Here is a 20,662-nt window from a genome sequence, read left to right as displayed (position 1 = left end):
GCCACGGAACATTAGGGCCTCCATCGCTGGAGACTGCACGCAGCACTTCGTGACGCATGCACTTTCCCAGTTGTCTTCGCGAGACATCCAGTTCGACGTTAAGACATAGTTGTAGGTCAGGTGAGCCATGGAATATTAGGGCCTCCATCGCTGGAGACTGCGCGCAGCACCTCGTGACGCATGCGCTTTCCCCGTTGCCTGCGCGAGTCTCCGGTAGAGGGCTCTGCGAGGCGGGCGGTAACGGTGCCCGCGACCCGCCCAGCGCCACGTCCAGCTCCAGCTCCAGCCAAGGCTAGCGCCACTGGCCTCCAGGACACGCCCTCCTCAAGGTCACCACAGACGCCGCCGCCGGAGCGGCCGCCGTTAGTCGGTCCGCAGCCTCCGGCACCACCAGACGTGCTGTTAGCTGCACGCCGCACTTGCACCACGCTGTCTGCGATTCACGCGAGCTCCGTGCCCATCACCAAGACACGAAAAACATCTCTGCTCCTAATAAATGAAATTAAGAGTATCGCACGCGCTGAAAGGATCACCGAATCCGCTCTGCTTTCGCACGACTGTAGTACATACTCCGACGCAAAGAATGTTGCGCTTGTATGATCTTCTTCTACACCTACATCTGCATTTATACTCCGCAAGCCACCCAACGGTGTGTGGCGGAGGGCACTTTACGTGCCACTGTCGTTACCTCCCTTTCCTGTTCCTGTCGCGTATGGTTCGCGGGAAGAACGACTGCCGGAAAGCCTCCGTGCGCGCTCGAATCTCTCTAACTTTACATTCGTGATTATTTGGATCTTCTCTATCTCCTCTGTCAACCCAACTTGGTATGGAACCCACACTGATGAGCAATTCTCAAGTATAGGTCGAACGAGTGTTTTGTAAGCCACCTCCCTTGTTGATGGACTACATTTTCTAAGTACTCCCCCAATGAATCTCAACCTGGCATCCGCCTTACCAACAATTAATTTTATATGATCATTCCATTTCAAATAGTTCCGTACGCATACTGCAAGGTATTTAACAGAAGTAACTCCTACCAGTGTTTGTTCCGCTATCATATAATCATACAATAAAGGATCCATCTTTCTATGTATTCGCAATACATTATATTTGTCTATGTTAAGGAACAGTTGCCACCCCCTGCACCAAGTGCCTATCCGCTTCAGATCTTCCTGCATTTCGCTGCATCGGTTTCGGGACATTTAAGTCCAGTCTTTTTCCGAGCCTCTTGAATACAATACGAGAACTCAAGACGTTGAGCCTTAGACAGAACATGGTAAAAGCCACCTTATACACCTATAGTGCCCCGTACTATCGCGCTACTAATCTAGTGCTGCGAAAGGATTTAACATGATCTTGATCCAAGCAATCGCTAAATGTCGTAACAGGCCAATGGGTCCTTTATATGGTGATATAGAGGGTGAACCAAATTTCGCGTATCTGTATGCAACAGTGTGATTCCTTGCATAATATCAATACAAAACTTCGTCCCATGGATGAACGTCAAAGAAAGTCAATCTGGCAACACTGTGATCACGTGCGCGACCAGAGTGTCTGTTAACAATGACTGTAGCTTGCTGCTCATAAAGTACAATGGGTAGAATATTGCGTTAGAATGTTCAAGATACCGAGTCTAGGTTTAATTTCCTCTTTATTACTTCTCTACGTAAAACGCAAAGGGCCGACTGACTGACTCACTTTCCCGACTCATCATAGACTAGCCCAAACTGCTAAGGACAGATACGTAAAATTTAGAAGTGGTGTTGGCCTGATACTGTAGAAGTCGTTTAAGGTGAGATTTTTCGGAATTCCACCCCTAAGGGAGTGAAACAGCGGATGAAAGGTTTTTTGGAAATTAGTCGCTATTAAGGCAATTTTGAAGCTAGAGCTACGATAGTTGATACTCGGGGTTTTCCGAGAAGAAACAAAGAAATACAAGTTTCAGCGCTTTTGGAAATTTAGCCGTTATGGGGGTGACAGGTTTTTAAAATCATTATGAAATAATTACTAATGTATTTTTAAAGCTACATCAATGAAGGTAGGCATTTGACATTGCGCTTGAAAAAAAAAAGAGAAAGGAATAACCTTCCAACATTAAGGGGATAATGTGTTTTATGAGAATATTTAATTACGAAAGCCCTTTTAAAACTAAATCTATGAAAATCTGAATTTAGCTTCTCACTTGAAAATAAAAAAAAAATGTTTCACTGTTTTTGGAAATTCAGCACCTATGGGAATGAAATAGGTGATGAAAATTTTTATGGCAGTATTTCATTATGTACCCAGTTTTGAAAGTATATCTATGAAAATTTGTATTTGGCTTCTCAGATAGAAATTTAAAAATTTCACATTTCACTGTTTTTGGAAATTCTACCTCTAAAGGACTGAAATGGGCAGTGAAAGGTTTTATGAAAATATTTCATAGTGAAAACATTTTTAAAGCTAAATCTTTGAAAGCTGGTATTTGGCTTCTTGGCTGGAAACGAAAAAGCGTGTGTTTCATTGTACTCGGAAATTCAACCTCTGAGATCGTGAAATAGGGTCAGACTGATTCACTTTCCACTATCCCTTCCTGGCATTCGTTCAATTGTTCAGTACCAGCTATCATGCTTACCAGTTTCGTTTACCTTTCATTTATTAAGTACATTACGTCGCTAGTATGGCTAGCAACACGATTGACAAGTAATTTCCAAACACAGTTAGTACTTTTTACTATCATTATCATCATTTAACCACTACTTATATCTTCCAGAATTTACACAACTTGCTGCTCTTAGTGAATGTATTGTACTATGTGTGATTAGGTTTTTAGCTATTTCTGCCCCATGACAAATAATTAATTTTAAACTTAAATTTATCCATCTTACATCGAATTTTTTGAGGAGTACGACTCTATTGCATAGTTACGAAATAATTTTTACTACTTCAGTCATTTCTTACTGATATTTAATTATCACAGATGGAGCCATCAGTTGCTGCACTCCTGTTATGTATACATTACATTAATCTGAAGCGTGATTACGTTCATTTTGCGTGTGACAGTGAGGTTATGTGTCTAAACACGACACTATACAGAAGGATACATATATTTTAGTGTCTACATTAAGTGATTTACAGATTTACATCATTTCATTAGTCCATATACTTATATTATTGTTGAAAATTTGATTGTCTGTACACAGAGCATAGTGACAAATACATCACAGCTTAAAAGTTCCACATACAGATGTCTACATCGTTCCGAACATTCCTTACTCCTAAGATAAACTAATTTCAGTTGTTAAGGTAGTAATTTACAGTGGAGAAACTTTTTTTGTCTAAATTCATTTATGTCATAGCACTATTAGGTAATATGATTGTATGGTGAAGACAATGTTATGTTGATAAAGACAGTATTTTCAATAAAATAAGCATTCAATGTTGCGGAAGTTTTTGAAGAAATTAATATTGCTACTTTCTAGGATATCATTTAGTAACATGTTACCCTGGACTGTGTCACGTACGAACATGTTTGATTCTTCATATAAATCCATTTGGTGTCGCTTGTCAGTTTTAATTAATATATGAGATCATTCACGATATCATGGGAAACGTGGCCAGTGTCCCTGTGGGAGGCTATCTCTGATTTATTACGATTATTTGTATGGTCGCACTTTTATATTCATTGTATCTTTTCTGGAAGTCTCTCCCGATTTGGGCTACGTAGAAGGACCTGCATGTACTTCATCTATTTTTAAAATGCTTAACTGTGTGTACTTGTTTGTCTGTCTCTGTGTTTATGTTGTGACTCAGTGCTTGTTGCAGTTTGTTATACGTTGTGAAGGTAATGTTAATGTTGTGCGTCTAAAAATGTTCGCCATTTTGAAGGAGATTTACCGCTGTGAATGGTATGCAAACAGTTGATTTCTTTTTCATTTTATGTGCGACAGTTGGTTCAATAATGTTCTTTCTTTTCTGTGTGAGGTTGTCAATAAGAGTGTCGTCATAGCCATTTGCTACAGCTGTTTGGTTGATTGTGCTGAATTCACCAGACTTCTCATATTTATCAATCGGTATATTGCTGGCTCTGTTAACTAGTGCTCTGTATACAGCATGCTTGTAGAGCGGCAAGATGAGCTGTAACAGTAACAAATTATCTTCGCTATGTAATCATATTATCCAATAGTTCCACAACATAAATGCATCTAGATAGAAAAGGTTTCATATTCACTGTACATTAGGCTCTTAACAATTGAAACTACACGTTCCAGTCTCAGTAATGGGACTAAGAGGTATGCGCGACGTCAACGTGCAATAACCACTCACAGACAGCAGATGGCAGCACTAGCAGTTGTAACATCCACGAGATAAATTTTAGCTACAGTACGACGAGAGGAAATTACGCCTCTTACAGTTATAAACATTATCTATCCGACATATAGAAAAACAGTGAAATAAAACAAAACGATGATAAATGTTTTTTATTTATATAATATTTTATGATGTAATTGGACATATCGATGTGTGTCATACAAAGACAATGATAATTGTAAATTCCTTTTATGATCTGCGTTCGTCTTCCTTTGTTTTTACCTTTTGTTGGTTGGCTTTTGTAGGTTTCGGACGCAGGACGTATATCAAACTGAGGTCTGTTAAGAAATTGTAATTATTTGTTAATTATTACTTGAGAATAGAGTTCATTAATATTATAAATATGAGTAAATAATTATTTTTAACCTTAATTCCTCTCTCTCAATAAGCATTATCTGTGTTAATTATTTCTTTCCGCTGCAAGGAGCGCAGCCATTGATGATAGCGATTTGTATCGCAATTTTATCTGTGTTTCTTACGAAAGTATCACAGGTCTGCTTGATGAAAACTAGTCTAAATAGTGCACAATATGAAAGTAAAGTTTAATAATCATTAATTCAAATACTTATCCCGTTAAAAGGAAATTTGCTCTAACAATAGAAATCCTCTGTCAATTGTCTGCCGTGATCTTAACAATTTTCTCAGCTGCAAATTTAAATTACGCAACTCTGCAGACAAAAATGTCGAAGGTAATAAAAATGTGTAAAAATAAATGTGCAGCGGTGGTCCCGAACTCATTTTAATGAAAATAATTTGAATCAGATTGGTTCTCTAAAAACAGTGCTCATAGCACGATCCACATAACAAATTTTTCTTGCTGATGTATGGAGCCGAAATTAATCACAGACGAGTTGCGAAAAATATTGTTTCAGGTAACATACGTCAGTGTTGTGCACGGCTGATATTCGGTGGTTTTAATGATCATTTTGCTGAAGATAACTGTTTCAATCATAATGAATAGTTGTATAGAATCTGTTGTATGATCTGTGATTCAGTGACACTTACACAACTTACAGACAACACTTTAACACAGATTTAACTTGGATTTCTTTAGCAACTTGACCAAATCTTTAGCCGAGAGAAAAAATTATTTTGTAATTACTCACTGCAATGAAATAACATTATCATTTTTTTCATTTACAGATTAGTTCAATACCAAACCACTGAATAACACAGCTAACGCCACACAGTGGAGAGTACGTAAAGGTTGTCGTGAGGACGCAAAAAAAAAAAAAAAAACCAAAAACCTTATAGTCATTGTCGTAACACGGAAAGGGAGCGATATATCCGACGTCTAAAAGGCCATGATTGTTGGTTTTCGGGCCAACGGTGGAAGGATTTCCAAACAGCTGAGTATGTGAAGTGTTCGCGTGCTGCTGCGCTTGATTTATACCGTGCGTGGCAAAACGCCGTTGTCCAAACCCGGCTCCGAGACAATAGTGATGCACCACGAGCTATGGGTGAGAGGGCTAGTGGCGCCTGTGGAGACGTGTACAGGCGAGTAAACGTGCAACTGTTGAGCAGCTGACTGTCCAGATGAACCAAGGAGCTATCAATAGTGTCTCCTCAACGACCGTTCATCGAACGTTGATGCGCATGGGTCACCGTAGTAGGCGCCTGGTTCATGCTGACTGCTGTTCACTGTCGACGTAGGCTGAAATTTGCACTCCAGTACTAAGACTGGATGTCCACTGAGTGGCGATAGGTGGACTTTCCAGATGAATCACGTTTCATGCTTCATCGGGAAGATGGCCAGTGGCGGGTATTGGGTGAAACGCCTGGCGGCAAACACCCTGCAACCAAGAGGGAGCGTTATGGTATGGGGAATGTTTTCGTGGCATTCCCTGAGTGATCAAGCCATTCTGGCAGGCGCAATGGATCGATAAAAATATGTTTTTGTTCATCGGGACCATGTGCGCCCATACATGCACTTTTGTTTTTCCTCTGCACGATGGCATCTATCAGCAGGGTAAAGCAACAATTCGCAGTGTACACGCGTGTTCTGAAGAGCACCACGATGAGTTTACTGTATTTCCCTCGCTACCGAATTCCCCGGATTAAAACCCAATCGAGAATATGTGGGACCACATCAGTCGAGCTGTTCGCGTCGTGGATGCTCCACCGTGAAAACTCGTGCAGCTGGCCACTGCACTGTAGCTGGCGTTGCCCCACTTTCCCTGTCGCTACCTTATAGAACTTCGTTGTCTCTCTTGCTCCACGTCTCGCAGTGGTCCGCACTGCATCAGTTGGTTATTAAAAAATCTTTGAAAAGGTTATGTTCAAGCGTATACTTAAGCACCTTAGTGAAAATAACATACTGTCAAAGTCACAGTTTGGGTTTCTTAAAGGTTCTGACATTGAGAAGGATATTTACACTTACAGTGAAAATGTCCTTAATTCATTAGACAACAAATCAGAGGCAACTGACATACCCTGTGACCTGTCAAAGGCTTTTGACTGTGTGGATCACAGCATTCTCTTAAGTAAATTAAAATATTATGCCATCACTGGTAGTGCTGCAAAGTGGTTTCAGTCATTTCAGAAAACAAAGGGTGTTATTACGTAACACTTCAGCAGTAGGCAATCAGACATCATCTGGCTGGGGAGAAATTACATGTGGTGTTCCCCAAGGTTCCATACTAGGTACACTACTTTTTATCGTGTATATTAACGACCTGTCATCTCTTACCTTACCAGATGCCAAGTTTGTCTTATTTGCAGATGATACAAACATTGCAATAAATTGTAAATCAAATATAAAATTAGAAAGGGCAGCTAATCAAATTTTTCCTGACATTAATAAGTGGTTCATAGCCACTTCACTGTTATTAAACTTTGAAAAGACCTACTATATGCAGTTTTGAACTTCCAAGAGACTTCCTTGTAGTTTGTGTTTAAAATATGATGACATGGAAATAGGACAAGTTGAGAGTGTAAAATTCTTCGGATTACAAAAGGGTTCATATGGTTCTGAGCACTATGCGACTTAGCTTCTGAGGTCATCAGTCGCCTAGAACTTAGAACTAATTAAACCTAACTAACCTTAGGACATCACACACATCCATGCTTGAGGCAGGATTCGAACCCGCAACCGTAGCGGTCGCTCGGCGCCTAGAACCGCACGGCCACTCCGGCCGGCTTCGGATTACAACTTGATAATAAATTCAGTTGAGAGCGACATACTAACGAACTGCTAAAGCGCCTAAACAAGTCTGTATTTGCAATGCGAATGATGTCAGACATACGAGATATAAATATAAAAAAAAACTGGCATATTTTGCTTATTTTCACTCCATTATGTCATATGGTATCATATTTTGGGGTACAGAAGCGTATAATAAGAGTAATGTGTAGCGTAAATCCAAGAACATTATGTCGAAACCCATTCAAAGAATTGGGCATACTGAGCACAGCATCTCAGTATATTTATTCCTTAATGAAGTTAGTTGTAAATAATACATCTCTTTTTTCAACTAACTGCTTATTACACAGCATCAATACTAGGAATAAGAACAATGTACATAAAGATTTAAAATCACTTACTCTTGCCCAGAAAGGAGTCCAGTATTCAGCAACGCATATTTTCAATGAGTTACCAGCAACCATTAAGAGTTTAGCTTCAGACAAGGCACAATTTAAACATAATTTAAAAAGAATTTTTGGTGGCCGACTCGTTCTTTTCCATCCATGAATTTCTAAACAAGTGCAGTAGGCCATTTCAATGAAAATTTATTATACTTTAGTTTTTGACAATACTTGGTTGTAACACCAAGGTAACTACCTACTGTGTGAATGGTGGATGTATGCAAAGCAGATGTAACTCTTAAGTCTGTAAATATTGGAAGTTTAATTTTAAATCTTGTACATAATTTGACTGTTCTTAATTGAGGACCATTGAAATGAATAATTTACTTTAATTTTTGACAATACTTGGTTGTAATAGCCAAGTAACTAGATACTGTGTGAATGATGGATTTAATGAAAGCAGATGTAAGTATTAAACCTGTAAATATTAGAAGTTTAATTTTAATTAATGTACATAGTTTTACTGTTTATAGACTGAGGATCATTAAAATTAATGTCCGCCCCCTGTAGTTGAGTGGTCAGCGCGAAAGAATGTCAATCCTAAGGACCCGGGATCGATTCCCGGCAGGGTCGGAGATTTTCTCCGCTCAGGGACTGGGTTTTGTGTCGTCCTAACCATGATCATTTCATCCCCATCGGCGCGCAAGTCGCCGAAGTGGCGTCAAATCGAAAGACTTGCAGCCGGAGAACGGTCTGCCCGACGGGAGGCCCTAGTCACACGACATTTTTTATTAAAATTGATGAAACTCAAGTTTTTCTAATTACATTTTTGTTATGTGTTTATCTGACATGTTCCACACCCAGGAGGATCCCCTTTTTTGTAGGTCTATAGAATGAATAATTAATCTAATCTAATCAGCCTTTAGACAGTTAGTGGTATTAATAAGACTGGACAGTGTAGTGTATATTGGCGGTTTAGACACTTTGGAATGATGTAAACGTCTGTATGTGAACGTGTCAAGCTGTGGTGTGTTTGTCATTGTTCTCTGTGCGCCAGACACTTATATTTCCAAGCAAAATGAAATGATCCAAACATGCAATCCATTTAATGTACACTTTAAAATACGAGTGTGTTTATCTTTCTGTACAGTACTGTATTTCGACACATAAATTCGTTGGCCATACAGGAAATGAACCTAATCAGACTCCAGGTTAATGTAATTTACATTTCAGAGGAATAAACCTGACTAAGACACTAGGCATGCTAATTCAACATTACTAAAAGTGACTGTTCAGAAATTAATTTTAATATTATTACTCTTCACTAATATTTCTGGCATGTCTGACAAATAATTGTTATTTCCAGCGTTAAAAGCCTTTAGCTGCAGGATATTTATCGTTTAACAAGCAGTGTATCCTGTAGCACTAGTAGGCAAATCGGAATTGGAAAATATTAACCTGGAACCGAAATCGAACTCGAGTTTTCTGACACAAAAGTGTACCCATTGCGCTACCTGTGTAGAACAGGTACAGAGTATTAAATGTAGATACTTGTCACGCGTGTGATTACAGCGTTGCCAAAATGACTCTCTCTACGTCTGTTTCCTACCGACTGTACGCACGGGACGAAATTTTTGTTGGAGACATTTTTTACTGTTAGCGTGCGAGACATAATACTGTGGTTTCTGAGTCGGTGAATTATTGTTCAATCGGTATACAGGGTGTTACAAAAAGGTACGGACAAACTTTCAGGAAACATTCCTCACACACAAAGAAAGAAAATATGTTATGTGGACATGTGTCCGGAAACGCTTACTTTCCATGTTAGAGCTCATTTTATTACTTCTCTTCAAATCACATTAATCATCGAATGGAAACACACAGCAACAGAACGTACCAGCGTGACTTCAAACACTTTGTTACAGGAAATGTTCAAAATGTCCTCCGTTAGCGAGGATACATGCATCCACCCTCCGTCGCATGGAATCCCTGATGCACTGATGCAGCCCTGGAGAATGGCATATTGTATCACAGCCGTCCACAATACGAGCACGAAGAGTCTCTACATTTGATACCGGGGTTGCGTAGACAAAAGCTTTCAAATGCCCCCATAAATGAAACTCAAGAGGGTTGAGGTCAGGAGAGCGTGGAGGCCATGGAATTGGTTCGCCTCTACCAATCCATCGGTCACCGAATCTGTTGTTGAGAAGCGTACGAACACTTCGACTGAAATGTGCAGGAGCTCCATCGTGCATGAACCACATGTTGTGTCGTACTTGTAAAGGCACATGTTCTAGCACCACAGGTAGAGTATCCCGTATGAAATCATGGAGGTGAATCGAGGAAGTACAGCACATACTGACGAAACTAAAATAGAGCTCTAACATGGAAATTAAACATTTCCGGACACATGTCCACATAACATCTCTTCTTTATTTGTGTGTGAGGAATGTTTCCTGAAAGTTTGTCCGTACCTTTTTGTAACACCCTGTATATCTCCTGCATAAGCGACACTAATATTTTTATTTAATTGTGAGAAAGGTTTTTTTTCTTTTAGGACGCTATTTTTGAGCAGTTGTATCGCTGCTGCCGTTTCCTTTCTTTTCGTGTGATGGACGCCAAACAGGAAGGATGCGTTGTGTGTATTTCAGGGCGCTTCTATGCCTTGTTCTGAAGTGCAACTTTACTTCTGAATAAAGAGGCGGCTTCTTAATACAGATGCCACCTTCAATGTTCTTTATTTGTACTTACTTGAATTTTTAGATTTCCTACCGAGTTTTCATCCACAGCCATCTCTCCTAAAATTTTCGGCACAACTGTATTGTTTGCCAATTATAGATCTTCGAACGTGCACATGTAGAGACTGACAGGACAATCTAATGTATTCGAACGTGCACATGTAGAGATTGACAGGACAATCTAATCTGTATACCATATCCCGGACCTCATCATAATCGCAGAAAATGTCGCTGTTACCTTGTATCCCCCACCTTGATGTGTTTAACTTGACTGTTGCAATACTTGTACGTAATCTGTTGAGTGACATCCAAGTTTCCCGCTCCAGACGGCTCCTTGTCGGCACAATTACTTGTAGTGGGTGTCATTCTGGAAGTTATATGTCCACCCTGTTCATGAACCTTCTTCTGAATTTTAATCTTATTCAAAACTTCCTCTCAGCACGGTACATCACAGCTTTTTCATCGGAGGTCTGTTTGAACTTCTCGGTGTATTCTGTTGGTGATAATCGAATACCCGGAGCAGACAAAGCAGCTGATTTACACAGATTATCCAGGGGTTTTTATGCACCTAGTTGTTAAACGGATCGTTTCATTCAGTTTCGTGGAGGATGACATCCATATGGGCAGATACAGCCCAAACTGGATAGGTATACACCGCATTGGACAACCACAGCTTCTTAGCAGTTGTGAAGGCAGTAGAATTTGCTCCTCACACAAGTCTGTTTCTTTCAAATATTGTTCATCGTTGTCACCTTTTTAGCAATTTGATACAGTCATTTTTATAGGTCGAAGAGCAGGCTAGGCATGCTGTTAGATATTTAGGAGTGTCTGTATGTTCCAGTTGTGGACCCTCCCAATTTATTTTGGGTACTTGTTTTGCCATTCTAGATCATATTTCAGATGAACATTACCACGTGACATAATGTAGCGCAGGAGGCCTGAGGCCATGATTTGAAAATGACGACACGTATTCTGTCAATGCTGAGTGGGTCGTTAGAAATGAACTGGTCAACAGTTACTCAAAATTTTTATACTGACGCGTTTCTGGTGCAGCCCATCTTCAGAACGTTTGCCAAACAAAATGCGATGTCATAAGCACAAGCGTGATTTATAAAAGTATGAGGCGCAGTTGAACAACCACATAGTATTAAAATGGAATACTGAAACGCACTTTTGTGGGCGCGAATGAACTTGGTTTGTTTCATTTTAAACACATTTTAATTAACATACATGCAGTGGTTTCATTTGTCCATTACGTGTTGCAAGGCCCCTTCCAGTGTATCTCTTTTATCAACAAGTGTGTTTATGATTTTAAGTTTACCGAATGCATTTCTATTTTGTTAGTTTTATTCGTGTTATTCGGTTTCATTACTACTATATATGGTTATCCACATACTTCAGATGATGCTCATAGATCCCGTGGATCCGACTTATGTTGGGCCAAAACATCATGGCATCCTTGTCGGCTAGTCCGGTTGTATTAACATTATTTGCTGTTCACTCAAGATTACTGTGTAATTACGCAGTGGTTTTGATTTAAGCGTGGTAGGAGTCCGAACAACAGCTGTAGCTAGGACATGTATGTTGTAGTGGTCCTCAGTCCAGAGACTGGCTTGATGGAGCTCTCCATGCTACCCTAACCTGTGCAAGACTCTTCATCTCTAAGTAATTACTACAATCTACATCCCTCTGAATCTGCTTACTGTATTCATCTCTTAGTATCCCTCTATGATTTTAACACCCTCCCCCCCCCCCCCCGCTTCCCTCCAATACTGAATTGGTGATACCCTGATGCCTCAGAATGTGTCCTACCATCCGATTCCGTCTTCAAGTTTTATCATAAATTTCTCTTCTCCCCAATTATATTCAGTACCTCTTCATTAGTTACATGATCTACCCATAAAATCTTCAGCATTATTCTGCAGCACCACATTTCAAAAGCTACTATTCTCTTCTTGGCTAAAACATTTATCGTCCATGTTTCACTTCCATACATGGCTGAACTCCATATAAATACTTTCAGAAAGGACTTCCTAACACTTAAATCTGTAATCGATGTTAACAAATTTCTCTTCTTCAGAAACGCTTTTCTTGCCATTTACAGTCCACATTTTATAACCTCCCTACTTCGACCATCATTATTTTGCTTCCCAAATAGCAAAATTCCACTACTTTAAGTGTCTCATTCCCTAATCTAATTCACTCAGTATCACCCGATTTAATTAGACTACATTACATTATCATCGTTTAGCTTTTGCTGATGTTCATCTTATATCCTCCTTTCAAGACACTGTCCATCCCGTTCAACTGCTCTTCCAAATCCTTTGCTGTTTCTGACAGAATTACAATGTCAAAAAAATGGTTCAAATGGCTCTCAGCACTATGGGACTTAACATCTATGGTCATCAGTCTCCTAGAACTTAGAACTACTTAAACCTAACGAACCTAAGGACGTCACACAACATCCAGTCATCACGAGGCAGAGAAAATCCCTGGCCCCGCCGGGAATCGAACCCGGGAACACGGGCGCGGGAAGCGAGAACGCTACCGCACGACCACGAGCTGCGGACTTACAATGTCATCGGCGAGGCTTACTTATTTCTCCTCCGTTGACTTTCCAGTTTTTTTCTTTTGTTTCCTTTACTGTTTGCTCAATATGCTGGGCATGTGTAAAAACTCTGAAATATTGCACTGATAATGGCTAGTTACTAGCCGAAATCTGGATCTGCTTTAATAACGCTAGAAAGTAACGACGACTCGTTGCTGCTCTCTGTCATTTTTAAAGTCATATCACAGTCGTTGAGCTCATCCCACTTACCTAATGGAAGGTAATTTGATCAGAGATATTGGCGGTTTGTGCTCTTGCGTTGTCCGGCGCTAGATTCCCGTAGGTCTTTTCGTTAGTTGAAATAATGTACATCTACTAGTAGTTATGGTTTGGTCGAAAACAGTTGGTCCAGTAATTGCTGTTTCTGTGACCGAACATCATATTCCTGTTTTCACAGCATTCAGAGACAACTGGTGTAACTCGTCAGGATTTTCAGCACTACAACGTCGATTGTTTTGTGTGTCAATGTACGCGATAAGCGTAACCAACCCTCATCTGAAAAACGAAGTATTTAGGGATCGACCTCTCCATCGTGCACAGAATGTAAGAACCATTTGTGGTACTGAGGTCAGGCAACAGTATCTCGATTAGTCAATAAGATAACAGTAGACACACCAATCTAAAATGCTAAATAGTTGAATGATTTTCTCGTACTTCTTTCCAAAGCCGTTTCTTTTGAAGTTGTTGTTACTGTGGTATCCACTCCGTAGATTGCTTTAGTGCATTTCTCGGCTCTGGTCCACACAAATCAAGTAACTTGACATCTGCAGCCGAGCCGGCCGCGGTGGTCTCACGGTTCTAGGCGCTCAGTCCGGAACCGCGCGACTGCTACGGTCGCAGTTTCGAATCCTGCCTCGGGCATGGATGTGTGTGATGTCCTTAGGTTAGTTAGGTTTAATTAGTTCTAAGTTCTAGGGGACTGATGACCACAAATGTTAAGTCCCATAGTGCTCAGAGCCATTTGAACCATCTGCCGCCGAATGAGGTTGCGTATTGGCAAGAGACAGGAGATGACGAAATGGCGAAATGACGCTCAGCAAATCTCCATCCGTCCATCATGATGTACGGTATTCGCTATTTGCCTCAATCATTTAAGGCACGTACCGGGATGTCCCATTTGAAAAGGCGCAGGCGGCTACTTTGCGCCTTCCGAGTTTGCTCTGCCTCTGCTTAGATAGGACTTTAAACCCTAATCTTTTTCCTTTGCACGCCTCGGCATTGTTACTACCAGCAAGGCTCGCTCGCCATGACCGGACATTCAGTGCATGTCAACAGTCGTGTCATTCTATCCGTGTCACCTACAAGGAGACCTCACGGCATTTGGATTTTCGCGATTCTTTGTATTTGTGGTACTTCAGAACTCAAATATCGATATCCCAAAACCGTTTGATAGGACCCTCAAAAATTCTCGATAAAATGGCTCTGAGCACTATGGAACTTAACATCTATGGTCATCAGTCCCCTAGGACTTAGAACTACCTAAACCTAACTAACCTAAGGACATCACACAACACCCAGTCATCACGAGGCAGGGAAAATCCCTGACCCCGCCGGGAATCGAACCCGGGAACCCGGGCGTGGGAAGCGAGAACGCTACCGCACGACCACGAGCTGCGGACGAATTCTCGATAAAATCGACTTTGAAGTCTTCTAAGCATAATGAATACAGTAAAGGAAGGTCAATATTCCCATTGACAGTGTATCTGTGTCGTAAAGGGTTTGCCTGTCACGCGAGCGGCCGGAGTTCAGTTTCCTAGCCTTGTCAAATATTTACACAAAGGTGCATGTACTACGAGTATTTCCGTGAAACGTAATATATTAAAAAAATGGGAAAAAGAAATCAGTAGCGCTCGACACTGGAAATCTCTGGACAGCTAGTTCGAGACTTGTTTCTGTCATTGTACTTTTTCCTTTTTTTATCGTCCAGTTCGAATATCTTCCTTATTTAAATATCAAATCATCAAATGTACGCTAATTGAAACATAACTAATTGCCATTTCTTTGAAAAATTTACGTTTTCTTATTTCTCGTCACGTATCACACACAAAATTCAGTATTGATTGCAAATGTAAATTTTTATTTACCGATGTTTTGTAAAAGATCGTTAATAGAGATAGTTTAATTAATTTTTTCATCCAGAATGAGATTTTTCACTCTGCAGCGGAGTGTGCGCTGATATGAAACTTCCTGGCAGATTAAAACTGTGTGCCGGACAGAGACTCGAACTCGGGACCTTTGCCTTTCGCGGGCAAGTGCTGTACCATTTGAGCTACCCAAGCACGACTCACGCCCCCCCCCCCCCTTCCCCTCACAGCTTTACTTCTGCCAGTACCTCGTCCTCTATCTTCCAAACTTTACAGAAGCTCTCGTGCGGAAGGCAAAGGTCCCGAGTTCGAGTCTCGGTCCGGCACACAGTTTTAATCTGCCAGGAAGTTTCATATCAACGCACACTCCGCTGCAGAGTGAAAATCTCATTCTGGAAACATTCCCCAGGCTGTGGCTAAGCCATGTCTCCGCAATATCCTTTCTTTCAGGAGTGCTAGTTCTGCGAGGTTCGCAGGAGAGCTTCTGTAAAGTTTGGATGGTAGGAGACGAGGTACTGGCAGAACTAAAGCTGTGAGGTCGGGGCGTGAGTCATGCTTGGATAGCTCAGTTGATAGAGCACTTGCTCGCGAAAGGCATAGGTCCCGATTTCGAGTCTCGGTCCGGCACACAGTTTTAATCTGCCAGGAAGTTTCAGTTTTTTCATCTTATATATTTTGCCCTTCACGGAAATGCTCGTAGTACATGCTGCTTTGTTTAAAAAGTTGAACATTGTTCCACACTCGAAAATTTGAACTTTATTCAGACTGTTAAAAACACTCGGAAAACTTCAGAGGCGATTTTCTCTCGAATGTTTGAGTGTTGCATCGAACCGCTTTGGAATATTTATATTTAATTCTGAACTTCACGTACCGTAAATATTTAAAAAAATGGAAATTTCGATTTCCGTGTGGTCCTGTCATATGCCGTGTGGAGATGCATGAGTCACCCTGCCGCTCTCCTGGCCCGTTTCCCAGACCTTAGAACCGCTACTCTTCACTCACGTAACTCCTCTGTGGGTATCACGAGGCGGAGTGCACACCGTTCCAGTACTCCCACGAAGTAAAAATCTCTGGCAGTGCCGTCAACTGAACCTGGGATCTGCGCGTAGTAGTCACACACGCTCACCACTCAGCAACGGAGCTGGATATATTTGCACAATTACTGCAACCTCCCACCTCACACACAAACACACACACACCTCCACCACCAAATTAACTATTCACTGTATGTATTGTATTGTATGTTAACAGAGGTCCTAGAAACGAGGCAGAGAGTGCGTCCCCACCGTAGCCGCAGTGGTCCACAACCCCACGACGACTACCGCAGTCCACATCACCCCTCCTTCGCCCCAGACCGAACCAGGGTTATTGTGCGGTTCGGCACCCGGTGGACCCGCCCCCCCCCCCCCCCCCCCCCCAGGGGACATCTCACGAGAGTAACCCCTATGTTTGCGTGGTAGAGTAATGGTGGCGTACGCGTACGTGGAGAACTTGTTTGTGCAGAAATTGCCGATATAGTGTAGCTCAGGCGGAATAAGGGGAACCAGCCCGCATCCGTCGAGACAGATGCAAAACCGCCTAAAAACCATCCACAGACTGGCCGGTTCACCGGACCTCGACGCAAATCCGCCGGGCGGATTCGTGCCGGGGACCAGGCGCTCCTTCACGCCCGGAAACCCGTGCGTTAGATCGCACGGCCAACCGGGCGGGCTACAACTATTCATTGATGACTTGCGATAGGTACTGTCAACCAATATCTTCTTTTATCCCCAATTCCGTCTAGTATTTCTTCATTACTTGACCGATCTACACATACAATCTTCACTGTACACTTCAGAGTTTATGTTCTTTTTGTATTGCTGTGAAAGTTTCTTGTAAAACTTATTTCAATATCGAAATGCGTAAATTTCAGTCCAGGTCAACAAAACTGTGTGATAATCTAGTCTTGAACGGAAATCTGAAGAATTCCCGCTACCTGATGCGAAATCCAGGCTAGCCACTACATCAAAAATTCACCTGCGAAAAAGCGATTCGTTTTCAATGAAATTTACATATTAATACGTTGGCCCTAAATATTGTTAATTTTCGTGTGTCTTGCAGGCAAACACTCTATCAGAAATGTTATTGTAATAACTGAGAAAATGAACATAAAAACTAACGGAGTGGCTCCGTCCCCGCCGCAGCCGCAGTGGTCCACAACCCCACGACGACTACCGCAGCCGGGATGGTTCCTCTGAAAGGGCACGGCCGCCTTCCTTCCCAATTCTTCCCTAATCCGAAGAGACCGATGACCACGCTGTCTGGTCTCCTTCCCCAAACCAACCAACCAACCAACTACCGCAGTCCACTTCACCCCTACGCCGCCCCACACCGAACTGATAAAACTGCTTGAAAATTCACCTGTTAGCGCTTTACTGAAATCTTTTACGGATATTAAGACTCAGAACTGATGCTGATATTTTTCACTAAAACGCCCTGGCCATCACTGGGCCTTACAATGGATATGAACTTTAGTGGTGATTAAATTTATTGGCCTACCTGTGCGCACGGAACGCTCGTCTGCTCTGCAGCCTATCGCTGTTAGGATAATGATGTGTCTGTCAAAAATCTATTTTCATTTACTGTACTTGCGATGTGCAGTGCAAGACGGTATCTTTTCAGTTTTCAGAAAAATGCTTCTGAATACACAACTCGCTATGTGGCATGCGAGTATGCAAACACAGTCATGAGAGTAAAGAATGAAAAATGAGGAACTAATCTTAACGAGTGATGAATGGGAACAAATCCCCAAGTATAACTATGGTTCATTAAGCCATAATAATAATACACCTTTTCGTAAAGTTCTCACACCTAGACAAGTTAGCATAAATATTTCTTAATAACGCTCTTGTGCACAATTGCCTTCCTTGACACTTGTTTTAACTATTAGACAAGTCCTTTAATTTTAATTAAATGATAATTAAAATTAATAAAATTTTGATTATCATTTAGAAAAAATAAATTTACATACGAGTGGCATTCTATAAGTATTGCAACACATTTTTTTCTGAAAGCAAGTTGGTTTTATTCAGGATTCTAATACATCATATTATTCTCCACTCTTCTGGCAACAAAATCCTGTTTCTCAACGTAATCTCCGTTCAACGAGACTGCCTTACGCCACCTTATTGTGATGGCCTTTATGCCCTTGTGCTTCACGATAAAACATCTGCAGCAAACTAAAACCATACATCAGGTTCCAACAATAGGAAACTACACACATACAAATATAAGAAGTCCAGTTTCTTCATTCTTGCAGTCACATCATCTCATTCCTCCGAAATTTTTCTCATAACAAATTATTACAATAATTAAAAAAAAATACTATATCCGCACACGGCAGGCCAGCTTCCAACGTTTTAAAACAGGTGCATAGCCAGACTATCCAACACACACTGCTTTCTACTTTTTCCAAAAGAAGTAACGTCGCTGCCCAACATCCGTGGTCTCAAGAACACTGTACAAAGCATATGGTTATATCGACACAACGGAGGTTGAGGACATTTGTCGAATTCGCAACTTCATTCACATTTACGGCAAAAACTTCTTGAAAATCGTCATGACAAATAAGACAGAACCGTTTCAACTGTTTATCGTTAACACTCATGTTCCATATATGACTAAAGTCTAGAAAAATACTTTCAGTAACACTTAAAATAATATTTGAATTTAACATATTTATCTTTTCCAGTAATGATTTACTTGCTATTTCCAGTCAACATTTTATCCTGTTTACTCAGTCATTCGTCACTTTCCTGCTAAAAGTGCTTCACTTCTTGATCTAATAATCTCAGTCACACTGCATCACCTTTTTTTGATCTCTGTTACAGTTGTCTCATAACCTCTTTTCTAGGCACTAGCTGTTCTGATATTGTAAGTCTTTTGTCATCCGTAACAGAATTACAATGTCACGGGCAAATCGTAACGTTTTTATTTCTGCTCCCTGAACATTAGTTCCTTGCCAACTCGTCCTTGGTATCCTTTGCTGTTTTGGACAGATTAAGTAATCCTGCCCCACTCCATTCTTAATTCCTACTACCCTCCATGTCCTTCAGTTCTTTTGCTGTAATGTACCTCACAAACTTTCTGTTCCCTTTTTTTCGCTTGTTAATTTTTTAGTCGGCATATTTTCACTGTTTCGGCTACTGTACATGGACTATTATAGCTATGATTTTGAAGAGGGTGTTTCTTTCATTTCCACTCCTCTGCAGGCAAAGGTCTTTTTTCTCGTCATGAACTCATTTTTGTACAATGATTCCTGTCAATCCCATTTACGGAAACCATAGTTAGCAATGAAACTGCAACAACATTCGAGTCATCAGAAATGAATGAAATCATTTACATGTAAGTTATGTTCCATGCTGCACAAAGAAACGATGAAGGTCCGTAGAAATAAAACAGTAATACTTGCCCACGTCAGATATGTGGGGCAGCTGTTATATGTTGCGGTAATAGCTCCTGGACGAGTTTAGTTTTATTGTTTGTATTTCTGTAAGCTGTTTATCTTGCATATCCTGCTACCGTGATTATTTACGTTTTATTATGCTAACGCTGTTAATACTCGAACCGCCATCGCGATTACGTGATTCTATTTATAATTAACAGATTCAAGTGCATTTATACGCCTGCTTTAGACGAGGTTACTGTAAACTGTAACATCCTGAAACACCAAGGTCACCTTATTTTGAAACTCAGCAAAATAATCCTGCTACAAAAAATTAGAATAAAAAGAAATGCTGTACGTGCAAGGAGGTCAATTTTCACAAGCTGTAATTAGCCCGATGCGTTCCGAAATAGAGCCCGTGGTGAGCCATTACGTTCCGGCAAAGTAAAGAGCCTTCGAAATGCGTTCGCTACGTGCATGACATGATCCCCGCTTTCGAGACAGGTTTGAACAATTACTCCTGCGTTCGGGTAGGCTACTAATTTTCCAAGAAGTAACTGCTGCAGTACAACGTCAAACATTTGCCGGATGGCGTTTATTATAGTAGCAAATGTTTCTCATACAAGCGAACGTAATCGATTCAGAAACTGAGACAGGCTCTGAATATAGGTTTAACAACATCACTGATGAATTATTTTCAGAAATATGTGTGTTTGAATTTGTTTGTGCTAACGTGCTTATATATACACACAAAATTCAAGCTTTCGCAACCAACGGTTGCTTCATCAGGAAAGAGGGAAGGAGAGGGAAAGACGAAAGGATGTGGGTTTTAAGGGAGAGGGTAAGGAGTCATTCCAATCCCAGGAGCGGAACGACTTACCTTAGGGGGAAAAAAGGACAGATATACACTCGCACACACACACACATATCCATC

Source organism: Schistocerca nitens, chromosome 2, assembly GCF_023898315.1.
Source record: "Schistocerca nitens isolate TAMUIC-IGC-003100 chromosome 2, iqSchNite1.1, whole genome shotgun sequence".
Taxonomy (NCBI): Eukaryota; Metazoa; Arthropoda; class Insecta; order Orthoptera; family Acrididae; genus Schistocerca; species Schistocerca nitens.
This window is presented reverse-complemented; position numbering follows the sequence as displayed.